At 39.2% G+C, this 15,683-nt stretch overlaps 1 pseudogene; it reads left to right on the forward strand.

Annotated features, from left to right (window-relative positions):
• Window positions 1-13,504: 13,504 nt before the first annotated feature.
• LOC122080862 lies at window positions 13,505-15,458 on the forward strand (annotated as a pseudogene).
• The last annotated feature ends 225 nt before the right edge of the window (window positions 15,459-15,683 follow it).

Raw genomic sequence — 15,683 nt, forward strand, 5'->3', positions numbered from 1 at the left:
CTAATTTTCTCCACCCACTGCCACTTAAATGTAATTGTTTCTTGTTAGTTATAGATATTGGGGGATACCACTGCATCTGAGAAAATGATTGTGGAACTGAATGGTCTCACACTCACTAGATGTGAAGGTGATATGGTTCCTCTTCATGCTTTTTCTTTTCTAGTGGATGAGCTTGTGTTTTTCTCATCCCCCTACCTTCATCAGACATAAAACCTAATGAGGTAAGCATGGTTCAGGTGGAATCAACTGAGATTATAAGGACTTCTCACCCCCGCCCTACCCCACCCCCCCCAAAAAAAAAAAAAAAAAAAAATAGAGAGAGAGAGATGATAGGGACTGAGCCCAACCCAACCCACCTGGTCTCACCACTCCTCTTCAGTTTTTCCGGTCACCAAAACCAATCCATTTTATACGTTAGTGAAGCCCAACTCATTTCATAAGCCCTCCCAGTTTAACCCGGAAAAAAGATCCTCTCCAACGTCAATCATTTACCTCCCACCCATTCAACGGATGGGATGACTTGGACATGCATCCCCAAGTCATTGGAGAGGAGCTGGATTCGTCTAATCCAGTCCAGCTCAACCAATCTCATGATGAGGTGGCAAATGGAGGTACTAGAAGATGATGAGCAAGTTCCAGAATTAAATGATTTACTTCTTATTTGGTCCTCTGCCATGAGGAAGCAGAAGAAAAATAGGAAGTCTTTAGCATTAGAGTCTGTTCTGATGTGAGCCCAGATGTTGTGTGTGAGGGAGATTATATTACGCCGCTTTCCCCTCCTAAGTCTGGGAAGGTTAAAGTGAGTTCTAAGACTGATAGTTCATTTGTCGCTTATTTAGAGGGGCTTTTGGAGTCTATGGTAAGATATGCTATCGAGGAATCCAATCTTTTCCTTCGCAATCCTGATTCGCAGTCACTTCCTTCCTCATCCTGCCTTTTGCATGACATTAAGGCATTTTTTTCTTTTCTTTTAAGAACATTAAGGTATCTTTGACGCACCCTAAAAAAGGTGATGACTTGGATGGCCTTGTCATCTATACTTAGACGGAGTTAAAGCCTAAAATGTCTCCTACTTCCTTGTTCCAGGAATGGGAAAGTTAATGGTTTTCTCTTCCCCTTTTTTGCCTTGTCTAATGCTTTTAGTTTCTCATTAATATTGTTTGAGAAAAGATCCTCACCAATTATTGGGCCGCCCAATTAACCATCTGATCATTGGATGGACCTGGACATGCACATCCATGTGTTGGGATGTATGTTCAAGTCTTCGCAGCCTCTGGATGGCTAATTGAATCGTCCACTAATTGGAGAGGAGTCAGGTAGCATTGCTAGCATCATGCATTCATGCTTTTGGGCTTTGTTTTCTTTGTTTTTGTTTTTTATTTTTATAAATTATCTTATTCACCAAAAAGGATGTGAAATCAACGTGAACCTTAGAAATGGACTGTTCTTAAATCGGGAATCGGCCATTATCTGGAACTGATGTATCTGATTCCGATTCTAATTCCAATTTCAATGCATGTAAATATTTATACTTTTAATTAGATAGACCATTTGACTTTGTTTTCGATTCCAATTCCAATTCCAACTTAATGCATGTAAATATTTGTACTTTCAATTAGAGAACTTTTGATTTCAATTTTGATCCCAATTCCAATTCCAATTCCAATTCTAATGCATGTAAATATTTGTAATTTTAATTAGACATAGGTGCCCAATTCATGAGGCTTTCGGGTTTGGAGAGGGTCATATGAACTCCAGTCTTTCCCCCACTTTGCGGAGTGACTATTTCCTAACTTGAATCCGTGACCACTAGATTGCAATGAAACAACCTTACCGTTGAACTGAGGCTTGCCCTCCTCAATTACCATGTAGTCTCAATTCCCATTACTTGCAACCAAATGGATAGGAAACAGACATTTGAAGAGGCAGTCTTTAGTGAGAACATACCACTAGCCAAGAATGCGCCCTCTTATTTCTGGGTTCCTTTTCGCTCCTTTTCAATAGTCTTTCAAATCTTGAAAAAATTGGCCGCTCCCAGGTAGTAGTCAAGTAGCTGCAAACCCTGCAGGCAGCCAGTGAAATGAAATAATTCACTCCCTATTGAATTCATAAATATCCTTCTAGGTTTTAGCATTTTTTAAAACACCCTTACAGATTCCATTTCTTCTTAATCCTTCATCCATTTCTTTTATTGTTTCATCTTTCAATTGTAACTTCTTTCTCTTAAACCCTAGAATGGCGAGGTAGCGTTCTATTGCCCTTGTCTTTTGAGAAAATATTTTCTGTGGGGAGTGTGGCCCCTACCCCTAGACACTTGGGCTGAAATGACCAGCACCCCATGAAAGGAAAATTGACGTCTCTGTGGTCTTGTGGATGCTTCCTTGTGCTCTCATTGGCCTTTACGCATGCACAGGAATCGCACTCCCCACAGGAAACATATCACTCTTGTCTTTTTTTTCCCTTCTTTATTCTATGGGCCCATCTCGATTTGGGCCTGCATTCGATTGGTTTTCTTCATTAGTCTCTGTCCATAGTGAATGAAGGTTGTTAATTTGCAGTGGTCTTCTCTGCTTTATAGGTCTTTTTCTTTTATTTTCTTTCTAATGATTTGGAGTGGAGCCTTTCTCTATTCTCCATGGCTATATTTTGGGGTACCTCAAGCCCAAGAGGGTGATCTTTAAGGGTTCCTAGTTGAGTTCAAATTGTTTGTAGTGAGCGGTGAGGTGCAATGAGCATCTGAGTACACGGCCCAAAGGGTTCTCAGCCACCCAATACTCACTGTATAGGTGCAGTCACCTTCCAATCGCTGCGGACAATTTTCCTGCTTCCTAGTTGCTTTGACAAGGGAAGTTTCTTTGTTGATTTTAACTACGGAGAAGTAGCTAGAGGACAGTCCTCGCAGCAGTAGCTTGGTGGATTGGAGAATATTTGCATCTGATGACTTTGAATTAGACCATTTTCTCCCTGAAAATATTGATACTTCAGTTATTGGGACAATTATACCCTCCTCTGTAATGATACAACTAACATGGTATCGGTGAGGTATCAATATGTACAATTTAGTTCATTTATTTGTGTATCATCCATTTAAAGGAAAAAAAGAAACCTAAAAGGCAGCACTATCCCTCATGAAAAAGATAGAAATCCTGCTCCTATTGATGCTTTCACATGCGCTCTCATTGATGTAGGAGCCATGCTGCCTTCTAGGGAATTCTCCCAACATTTAGTTACCAATCTTAGTCTTAAAGAAAAGATAATTATATTATTAATCTAAAACAAGGAGGACAAGGCCATAGTCGACCACTCGACCCATCTATCCCCAGTTCGAGTTGGCACTTTCGTGTTCATGAAAGGACCATAGATGGACAAGGATGAGGAGCCTAGAGATAAGCATGGCTTTTTGTAGGGTACAGGAACTCATCGAGAAAGATGCATAAGAGAAAGAAAAGATAAAAGGGGAGGGAGGAGGGAGGAGGGGGGAGGGGGGAGGAGGGGATTAGAGGTGAATATATAGCATGTGGACCATTTCATCAGCTCCTTCGCAATCTCAAAGTCATCATATGAGCTTTTGAAGGCTTTTTGTAAATAAAACTAAATATATAACCGATCGTAAAAGTGTCATTTTCTTCAAAGTCTCCAAGGCTATAAAATCCTCACAATCAATACCTTCTCTGGACCACAATTCCTAAACCCATATCTAGGTAGTCTCTCTCTCTCTCTCTCTCTCTCTCTCTCTCTCTCTCTCTCTCTCTCTCTCTCTCTCTCTCTCTCTCTCTCTCTCTGTGTGTGTGTGTGTGTGTGAGAGAGAGAGAGGTGAGAGTGATCTTGACATCAAATTAGTTGTTCACACACCAACTATTTGTAATTAATGGAGAAACACAATTATAATGAAGAATATGTTAAATAATAAAACACGTAAACAAAATCAAGCTAAGAATAGAAGAATAAACAAATCTTTAACCTGAAAATTCTTCTCAAAGTGAAAGAGAGAATCCACATGGTTATAGCCTAGACAAATCTACTATAATTAAATAAAGGGAATACAAAATATTCTCTGATCAGTGTTAGAGGGTAACAAACATAAAAAATAATAAACTTTCTTGTAAAAATAATATCTTCCCTTCTCATTTCGCAATCTATATATGAAGAACATGAGAGAGAGCATCCCTTCACGTAGTCTTTCTCTCTACACTTGGAAACTGATTTGCATTCACGTATGGGAGAAGTTTTGTGTTCACTCACCTTCCACCGCATATTCTCCTCTTTTATAACAAAAAAGTACATGAGAGAGTCAAACACGTAGGCCCACACTCACTAGGAGGTCTCGCAGTCTCCTAGTTGTTACCTTCCCCTTTCCCTTTCCCCTTCTATAGTGTATTCATCTAAAAAAACGAGAGTCAAACTTGCTCGCCATCAACATCCAGAGGATGAAGTCTCCTTTTGCAAAATATTATGAGAAAAATGTATCATTGTTGAAGTCTTCAACCAAACGAGGATCCAATAAACCATTTAATAGCTGACACATGGAGGAGAAGATTGTTGGAGCCTATAGTGAATTCATCTTAAAAAAAGAGAGTCAAACTTGCCTCGCCATCAACATCTAGAGGATGATATCTCCTTTTGTAAAATATTATAAGGAAAATGTATCATTGTTGAAGTCTTCGACCAAAGGAGGATCCAACAAACCATTTAATAGCTAATACAGGGAGGAGAAGATTGTTGGAGCCTATAGTGTATTCATCTAAAAAAAAGAGAGTCAAACTTGCCTTGCATCAACATTCAGACGATGACACCTCCTTTTGTAAAATATTATAAAAAAAATGTATCATTGTTGAAGTCTTCGACCAAAGGAGGATCCAACAAACCATTTAATAGATCCAACAAACCATTTAATAGCTAACAAACCATTTAATAGCTAACCCAACTTTGTTGAATCCCAAGCATAACTGTGTTGTTCCATTCAAAATTAGAGCTTTCTTCGCACACTCTTCAAGAAAACTGTTAGATCAAACTCCCAGAAATACGAAAATAAAGAGACAACAGATCCGCACGACACAGAGATTTAACGAGGTTCATACACCAGTGTAGTGTGCTATGTCCTTGGGTGAAGAAGAAGATGTTTCACTATGTAAAAGAGAGATTAGATCCAAGCAGCGACGAGAAAACTCACCCTAAAACCCTAGTTCGAAAAACTCCCCAAAATACAACGACTTTTTCAACAAGACAACAGTACATTATATGCTTCAAGTAGCTGGTCGACCCATCGGGTCGTGGCCAATCAGGCCGAACCACCCCCATACGAGATCAGTGATGGGCTCCGAGCTTGGGTCTATCGGCCCAACCCCTTTGCTTCCATCATAAATCTCAGAAAACTTTCCATTCGGATCGCCACCAAAATATGTCAGAGCTGGTCAATCTTCAAAACGGGTCAAGAATTCGAAACAAACTTAACAAAAACTTTATTTGTTTCTGACCTGATCAAATATAATTTGCTATTTTTTATTTTTTATTATTTTTATTTTTATTTTTTTCTTTTCCTGGCCTTGAGTTTGAAGAATAATCCAACAAAGGTTAATGTCTTTGCATTTGGAATTGTATCCAGGTTGGGTTTTTTTTTTTTTTTTTTTGGGGGGGGGGGGGGGGCGGCTAGTTGGCTGATCAGATGTGTCTAGATCGGCTGTAACCATGAACTAGTTTGAAATTTCAGCGTAGGATGAGCTCTTCTATCCCCTTTTTCAGTTGGTTGAACTGTTTGTTTGATGTATAAAGGTGGCATGGAAAATGAAAATCTTTCCATGAAATAAGATTGTCTATTGTTTTTTTTAATTAAAACATAAAAAATAAAATAAAAAATAGGAATAAAGAACGCTACCTACATGCGCCGTGCCACATCAGCATGTGAGCCAATGGGAGTGGAGACAGGAGCATCTTTAATGCGAGGTAGCGAGATCTTTTCATATTGGAGATGCTCTCGCCTTCACTCCCATAGGCCAGCACACTGGTGTTGTCACCACGCATGAGGGTAGCATTCTTTGTCCCTTACTAAATAATAATCTGTACGACTAAGTTTTCCTTCAGCCATGGTGATTGTGAATCCATTCACCACCACAGTTGATTCAGATGCATGCATAGGTTTACCAAGAGTAGGGGTATCAATTCCAGGCTTGGACTGGGAGGCCCGTTCGAGCCCAAACCATCTTAGCCTATTTTAATATATGTGTTGAGCTCAAATTCAGCCCGATTACAATAGACCGTTTCTAGGGTAGGGGTTCATCCCAACGGTGGCCTGACTGTTTACGAGCCCAACCGTTTTCTGATATTCTTATCAATTATTAATTTTAAATAAGTGTAGATTCTTTCCTAAATTATTGATGAAATCTAATGTAAAAGATTTTTAAAGCCTTGAGAAACCGACCGACTATTTATAAACTGTACCATGCCCTACCATATGTAAACCGGACTACATAATCAGTTCATCATGGTGCAAGGCAAAAATATGGTGAGGCTTGACTAGGCCTGACTTTGCCCAACCGGTTAACACCCTTAATCAAGAAGATATTTTAAAAAACATATTAAAACTCTATAAGGTTTTGTAAACCCTAGGATAGAGCAGAGAACGTACTAATCCAGTACGTGGAGAAAAACTATCTCCTAATCCCTAAAGGGGTCATGTTTTTGTTATATTCCTTTTTGAGAGCTGCCATTTGATGACAACTGCATGCGACCAGCAACATGAAGACCTAAGACTGGGGCCAAATATAAAAATCCACAACTAGATGCAAAATGCATAATGTTAGACCAGATAGATCATGGCCCCTCTATAAATCTTAAAAAGGGCTGGGTCACACAACAATTAATGGCCCATGTATTTTCTTCTGAACCTTTATCCCAACAAACACGATCTTCACCTTCTTTTCTTTCATGATCAGTCGGGTGGTATAACATGTATGAACCCCAACATTACCAATTGAAAAGCTGTAGAATCCAAAGGATTTGAAGTTCTTGGATGTTCTTGTCAACCGATCCCTAGGCAAGAGAGGCATCAAAAGTTCAGGTACACATGTGCTTGCATTTCCATCCACATAACATAGTAGTACATTATCGGTTTGGTGTGTATCATCCTATCATTCCAAAACTAGCAAAGTTAGATTCTTTATCCCCGAGAGAGAGAGAGAGAGAGAGAGCCAAATATAGGAGTGTCAATCAATCGGGCCGGGCCGGTCTCGGTCGGGCTTAATCGGGCTTGACCACTTGAAAACCTTGCACTGTGAACGCCCATTTAAGTAAATAGGCCTAGCTTTGGGGGACATGTTACAGTTATAATCGGGCCGGTCAGTGTCGGACTTTAATCGGGTTTCCTTAAACAGGCCTTAACCAGCCTTTAACTGGGCTATGGACCTATTTAAGTCTAAACGGGCTTTAAACGTGCTTACCCTAAAATTCTCTTCTTAAGTGGGTTGAGATTATTGTTGTTCTTTTTTTTTTTTTTTTAAGAAGAGATTATGTCCATTACAACTTACAAAATAAAGTTTAATTACATCAAATCCTACTACAAAGCTAAAGGTAGGAAAGATTAATTAGTTTCTTACTAGTAGTGGCAAAATAGGAATTTTATGTAGTATTAAAGGGGGTCGAGCTAGGTCGGACTACAAGGAGTTGGTTCAAGTCAGGCATATAAACGTGTCGATTTGGTCGGAAGCCCGACGGGCTAGCTACCTACACCGTGAATGCTCGTTTAGTAAATGTGTCGGGCACATTTATTAAATGAGCTGGTCTAAGTCGAGCCATAAACATGTCTGGCTCAGTCTGGCCTACCAGTGCATGCTTAGAATGACACCCCTAACTAAATATATAACCAATCGTAAGAGTGTCATTTTCTTCAAAGTCTCCAAGACTATAAAATCCTCACCATCAATAGTGTGAAGTAGGGGATGAGGTGCAAGGGATGTAAGTACAGAGTGAATCTTTTCAACTCCCAGGACTAGCCTTTGCTTCCAATATAATTGGGTCCGAGCAATCTTAATTTTGACCAAGAAAATAAGAAGATTGATTTAATCGGGTGGATTGGGGTACCTTCTCTAGACCACAATCCCTAGCTCTCTCTCTCTCTAAAAGGTGAGAGTGATCTTGACATCAAATTAGTTGTTCACACACCAACTGTTTATAATTAATGGAGAAGCACAATTATAATGAAGTATATGTTAAATAATAAAACACGCAAATAAAATCAAGCTAAGAATAGAAGAATATACAAATCTTTAACCTGAAAATTCTTCTCAAAGTGAAAGAGAGAATCCACATGGTTATAGCCTAAATAATTCTCTACTATAATTAAATAAAGGGAATACAGAATATTCTCTGATCAGTGTTAGAGGGTAACAAACGTAAAAAATAATAAACTTTCTTGTGAAAACAGAATCACTCACTAAACAAAGTGATTCACAAGAATACCATACTCCCACTCTAAAGTGGATATGATAAATATAGGAGAAAAAATAATATCTTCCCTTCTCATTTCGCAATCTATATATGAAGAACACGAGAGAGAGCATCCCTTCACTTAGTCTTTCTCTCTCCACTTATACTCGAGGATCAAAAGAGGAGAGAAAGACTTCACTCTCGTGGAAACTGATTTGCATTTACGTATGGGAGAAGTTTTGCGTTCACTCACCTTCCACCGCATATTCTCCCCTTTTATAACAAAAAAGGACATGAGAGAGGTAAACTCGCAGGCCCACACTCACTAGGAGGTCTCGTAGTCTCCTAGTTGTTACCTTCCCCTTTCCCCTTCCCCTTCCCCTTCCCCTTCCCCTTCTATAGTGCATTCATCTAGAAAAAAGAGAGTCAAACTTGCCTCGCCATCAACATCCAGAGGATGATGTCTCATTTTGTAAAATATTATGAGGAAAATGTATCATTGTTAAAGTCTTCGACCAAAGGAAGATCCAACAAGCCATTTAATAATTGACACATGGAGGAGAAGATTGTTGGAGCCTATAGTGTATTCATCTAGAAAAAAGGGAGTCGAATTTGCCTCACCATCAACATCCAGAGGATGAAGTCTCCTTTTGTAAAATATTATGAGAAAAATGTATCATTGTTGAAGTCTTCGAACAAAGGAGGATCCAACAAACCATTTAATAGCTGACACATGGAGGAGAAGATTGTTGGAGCCTATAGTGTATTCATCTAAAAGAAAGGGAGTCGAACTTGCCTCACCATCAACATCCAACATCCAGAGGATGAAGTCTCATTTTGAAAAATATTATTAGACAAATGTATCATTGTTGAAGTCTTCAACCAAAGGAGGATCCAACAAACCATTTAATAGCTGACACATGGAGGAGAAGATTGTTGGAGCTCCACATGAAAGCAACTATACCACATTTAATATGAATAGCCTGATATAAGGTTTTAGTAGTGAGTTCTACTGAGTCCCAAAAAATAGTATCAAAGTCAAGGCGTAACAACTCTGATGTACCAATGAGTTTGGAGAAAATCCATCCAATACGACCACAATTCCCACATGTACTCCCAAGTGTAATTTTCTGCGTCACATCAATGGCAACAAGGGTTTAGAAGCACATGTGAGAAGGAATACAATATTTAATTAGTGTTAAAAAAATTTCCTTAAACTAAACTCAATTAATCTTGTTAACCTACAAGTGTTGATTGGTTTATTTGGGCCGTTAGAATAGTAGAGCTTGAAGACAGCTGCACCTAAAGGTTACGTAAAAAGAAGAGTATGGTGTCGTGATTTGTCCATAGCATGGAAGCCTTCCTCTGTCTTTAAGCCGCAGGAAGAATTAATAGTTAGGATCGAATCCCAACTTTGTTGAATCCCAAGCATAACTGTGTTCCATTCAAAATTGGAGCTTTCTTCCCACACTCTTCAAGAAAACTCTGTTTGTTTCCGACCTGACCAAATATAATTTGCTATCTTTTTTTTTTTTTTTTCCTGGCTTGAGTTTGAAGATAATCCAACAAAAGGTTAATGTTGTTTGATTTGGAATTGGATCCAGGGGGTTGGTTTGGGGGGGGGGGTTGGTTTTGGGGGGGGGGGGGGGAGAGTTGGCTGATCAAATGTGTCTAGATCGGCTGTAACCATGAACTAGTTTGAAATTTCAGCCTAGGATGAGCTCTTCTATCCACTTTTTCAGTTGGTTGGACTGTTTATTTGATGTATAATGGTGGCATGGAAAATGAAAAACTTTCCATGAAATAAGATTGTCTATTGTTTTTTTTTTTTTTTAATTAAAACATAAAAAATAATATAAAAAATAGGAATATGCGTGGTGCCACATCAGCACGTGAACTAATGGGAGTGGAGACTGAAGCATCTTCAATGCGAGGTAGTGAGATCGTTTCATATTGGAGATGCTCTCGCCTTCACTCCCATGGGCCAGCACATTGGTGTTGGCACCATGCACGAGGGTAGCATTCTTTGTCCCTTAATAAATAATAATCCATACGACTAAGTTTTCCTTCAGCCATGGTGATTGTGAATCCATTCACCACCCCAGTTGATTCAGATGCTTACGTAGGGTTATCAAGAGTAGGGGTATCAATTCTAGGCTTGGACTGGGAGGCCCGTTCGAGCCCGAACCATCTTAGCCTATTTAATAAATGTGTTGAGCTCAAATTCAGCCTGATTATAATAGACCGTTTTTAGTATAGGGGTTCACCCCAACGGTTGCTTAACCATTTACAAGCCCAACCATTTACTGAGATTCTTATCAATTATTAATTGTAAATAAGTGTAGATTCTTTCTTGAAGTATTGATGAAAATCTAATGTAAAAGATTTTTAAAGCCCCAAGAAACCGACCGACTATTTATAAACCACACGATGCCTGCCATATGTAAACCCGATTACATAATCAGTTGATCATGGTGCAAGGCAAAAATATGATGAGGCCTGACAGAGCCCAACCGATTAACACCCTTAATCAAGAGGATATTTTAAAAAACATATTAAAACTCTATAAGGTTTTGTAAACCCTAGATAGAGTGGAGAACATACTAATCCAGTGGAGAAAAACTATCTCCTAATCCCTAAAGGGGTCATGTTTTTGTTATATTCCTTGTTGAGAGCTGCCACTTGATGACAACTGCATGCGACCAGCAACATGAAGACCTAAGGCTGGGTCCAAATATAAAAAACCACTACCGTAATGTTAGGGATCCACCTTGGGTCAACCCCTTCCAGGACGAGTTGAGATCCCCTACTTGCAGGCCAGATAGATCATGGCCCCCCCTCTATAAATCTTAAAAGGGGCAGGATCACAAAATAATTAAGGGCCCATGTATTTTCTTCTGAACCTTAATTCCAACAAACACCATCTTCACCTTCTTTTCTTTCATGATCAGCCGGTTGGTGATATAACATGTATTAAGCCCGACATTACCAATTGAAAAGCTGCAGAATCCAAAGGATTTGAAGTTCTTGGATGTTCTTGTCAACCGATCCCTAGGCAAGAGAGGCATCAAAAGTTCAGGTACACATGAGCTTGCATTTCCATCCACATAACGTATAGTACATTATGGGTTTGGTGTGTGTCACCCTAGCATTTCAAAACTAGCAAAGTTAGATTCTTTATCCCCCACAGAGAGAGAGAGAGAGAGAGAGAGAGAGAGAGGGGGGGGGGGGGGGGAGGGGGGATTGATCTTTATCATCTAACTTGGCCCAGAGAGAGAGATTAACAAAGAAGGAATGAAGGTGTGGGGGTGCTTAATTAAATGAAGTTTGAAAAGGAAAATGGGTAGAGAGAGAGAAGGAAGGAATGAAGGTGTGGGGTACTTAATGAAATGAAGCTTGAAAGGGAATATGGGTTTGGGCTTAACAGCTTAAGGGTATCAGTGCTATGAATGTCGATGATTGCTAAGATGTGGATTTCGAGGGTAAGGTGTAAGGTCACATGGATTCCCCTGCAAGAGGGTCTCTGACAGCTTAGGCCAATGGTCCAAGTCTTGACCACCCATCGTCCCCCAACCCCACCCCAAGTCCTTGTCAACTCCAGTCCTCTTCTGTGTCCCTTAACCGGTCCAATCTTATCATATTTTTCCTTTCTCTTCCTTTTTTCTTGTTTATCCTTTTTCCTTCTCTTTCTTTCTTTCACCTTTCCCTCTCACTCATAATAAAATATGTGTACATATAGGGAATATCACCCCCAAGAGAGTTTTACCTTTTGCAGGAAATGCTGATTATGGCTTCTTTGAATTTTCAGTTTTCACGTCTTTTCTTGTGTTCTCTTTCTTAATAATTTAATTTCGAGCTTTTTCCTATATGGTACATCTATGGTAGTGGTGAATGACATAAAGGAATAAAGCCATGAGAAGTTGCAAACCTTCTTTAATGGGATCAGGTGGTTTTGAACTTTTGATTCATAGAGCTGAGAAACACTGAACCAAAGACTCATTTGATAATCCAGAAGATGCCATTAAGGATCAGTGAGAACTGAGCAGAAGAACAATTTGTCCTACTTAAGTCCATTTTGGGTTCATTACTTCATGGGTGAGGGATATTTTACACTAAAAGAATTAATGGACTATGTATGGAGCTGCAGACCAGTAGTATATGATACAACAATCAGTGTCCACAAATCAAGTGACGAAGATTCATAAAAAATGAGAACCTAAAATAATGCAAAAAAGAATGAAAATCATAAATAAATAAACACATAATTAAATATAAAAATTTATATAGTTTGGTAAGATTGGTTACATCCATGGTGAGATCAGATTTACTTCATTGTTATTGGAAAATGGGATTTCAACTATTTGTCCTTGTACCTTTTTCAGATTGATTAATGAGAAAGAATTCTTGTTATGAATATATAGTGAAACCCTATATAGATAATTTATTATCAAAATATCTATATAACATTTTGGGTTGTCAATCATATAATTAAACACAAAGATTTACATGATTTAACAAGATTGTCATCGTCCACGGTGAGATGAGATTTGTTTCGTTATCATTGGAGAATAGAGTTACAATCATTCATTCTCATGCCTCTTTCAAATTAAATACAAAAAAAATATATATATTGTAAATACTTAAGAAAACCTATATAAGTAATCTTTTACCAAAATACCTATATAACCCTTGAAACATTTAACCTCTTGATGATCTTTGAAAATCAACTCACTGCTGTAAAAGATGGAATACGAGATATCGCACTCTAAGAGGATCTCATCTTATCAATATCTTACTAAAATTGGTAGAGAGAGAAGGAAGGGTAGAGTCAGCACATGCAATGCTTGGTTTTGTAATTATTTTATGAGAATCTAAGGTACGTGAGAAACTGTCATTTCTTCTTGCAAACCCCAAGAAACATTTCAACGTCAATAGTAGCTTTTTGAGGCTCTCTCTTAACCAGCTTGTTCTATTGTTTTCATGCGTATTTTCATATAGATTTTGGGTCCCCCCACTGCTAATCCCAGAGACACTGCAATGCTCACAGGATCTTTCAAATTAGTAAGCCAGGGATGCTTTGTGGAGGAAGTCTGCTTTCTTCCTCACTTTTTGAAGCAGCAAAAGCATAACCCCTTTAATCCCTTCTCACGTGCACCCTCAACCCCTCTCTCTCTCTCTCTCTCTCTCTCTCTCACTAACCTCTCCATTCTTTCTTCTCTAAATCCTCTCCTCCTCTCTCAATTCACTCTCCCCTTCTAGCTTATTAAGCCCTTTTCTCTGATCTCCCTATTCTATTGAAGTGAAGGGTGAAGTGTGAGCTTTGAGGATAATTAGGAAGAAAGAGAGTAGGGGGTTTTGATGAGTGGAGATTGTACTTGAGTTTTGAAGTGTGTAACAGTAGTGGGTGTCTAGCTTTCAAATCTTCAATGGCACTAGAGGCACTTGCTTCTAATGAGCTCTCCAACTTCATCTTCTATGATACTATCAGTACTACTACTCCAAACTACTGTCATGGCCCCTCAGAGACAAGCTTCTTACTTGAAGGAAATAATTCTACAGATGGGATTCATAACAACCCACATTTCCATGGTTTAGGAGCAGTGGATTTCCGGAGAACTTCATGTCGGCCGCCGCCGTCGCCGCGCCATCGCCGACATCAGAGATGAAACCCGCTGGCATTGTGGCTTTGGAACCCATTAGTGGGAGAGTGAAGAAGAATTCAAATTACAATTTGGAAAGCAGAAAGAAGAGAAGGAGAAGGTCAAGGGTTTGCAAGAACAAGGAAGAAGCTGAGACACAGAGGATGACCCACATTGCTGTAGAAAGAAACCGCCGGAAGCAGATGAATGAACACCTGTCTGTTCTACGCTCAATGATGCCTGAGTCTTACATACAAAGGGTATGTTTATATATAATATAAACTTTTCTTTCAAAGATTTGATTTTCAGCTTAATTGCTTTGACATGCTTGAAGGGTACATTGATGCATGGAAGAACTGTTAAATCATACTCAAATTCTTGAGTTTAAAGGTAAGACTACTGTAGAATAGACCCTTTTGCTCACAAATGTGATTTGATACTGTAGGGTGACCAAGCATCTATAGTGGGTGGAGCTATAGAATTTGTGAAGGAGCTTGAGCAACTTCTGCAATCACTTGAAGCCAATAAACGCCTACTGCAAAAGGAAGAAGGACCTGAAAGAGCCCATGAGAACACTAGCAATTATAACTTCTTGTCACCCCCATTTGCTGAGTTCTTCAGTTACCCTCAATACCTGTGGTGTCAAAACCCTTGTAAGTATCCAGTTGAGAACAGGCCAGCCATTGCTGATATTGAGGTTACTTTGATTGAAACTCATGCCAACCTAAGAATCCTCTCAAGAAGAAGACCCAAACAGCTCTTTAAACTGGTAGCTGGCTTTCAAGCTCTCCATCTCACCATTCTTCACCTCAATGTCACCACCTTGGATCTTCTGGTTCTGTATTCCTTCAATGCCAAGGTATCTCTCCTTCTACCACTCAAGGGTTATTCTCACATTGATTAACAAATAATTGGTTTAGGTCTTTGGTAACCAGGGGTATATTTGTAATTTCATTCATAGGTGGCTAGAGGGTATAGTCTCAATCAATCTCCCTTCTTATCTTGCTAGAAATGAGGAGTTGATGGGTGAAGGGGCGTTGGATTATTGAAGAAGATATCTTCCCTCTTTTGTGATTGAGTTTCTGTGTTTGAAAATCTCTTCTGGTATCTCTTTGGAAATTTTAAGCTTTAATTGAATGTTCTTTATTGCAGGTAGAGGAAGGATGCCACCTGAACTCAGTAGATGACATAGCAGGCGCAGTGCACCACATGCTCAGAATAATTGAAGAGGAAGCGGCCGCCTTAACCTAAGAAAAGCTCTATGCTTTCCCCAAAGTACCCTCTGTGTTTTTCTTCTTTGCTTCAATGTATCAAGATTTTGAGATGTCTTTTATAGTCACTTTTCTTTTCATCCATGTAAGAAGGCAACGGATGGTAATAAAATTTGTTCTATTTTGTTCATCTCTTTTTTAACCTGCTTTCCACCCCCACCCCATCCTAAATTCTGTGTTCGGATCAAGTTCCCACAAGGGGAGAGAAGTTACCCATCCCCATATTTCCCACGACCCTAAAAATAACCAGATCATGAATCAGTGTAATTAATATACTATTGACTCGTGATATGATATCCCATAAACGGTGAAATCCCATATGAAAAGGTCATCATGATTCTCAAATTCCCACATC

This window comes from Macadamia integrifolia, chromosome 6, assembly GCF_013358625.1.
Source record: "Macadamia integrifolia cultivar HAES 741 chromosome 6, SCU_Mint_v3, whole genome shotgun sequence".
Lineage (NCBI taxonomy): Eukaryota > Viridiplantae > Streptophyta > Magnoliopsida > Proteales > Proteaceae > Macadamia > Macadamia integrifolia.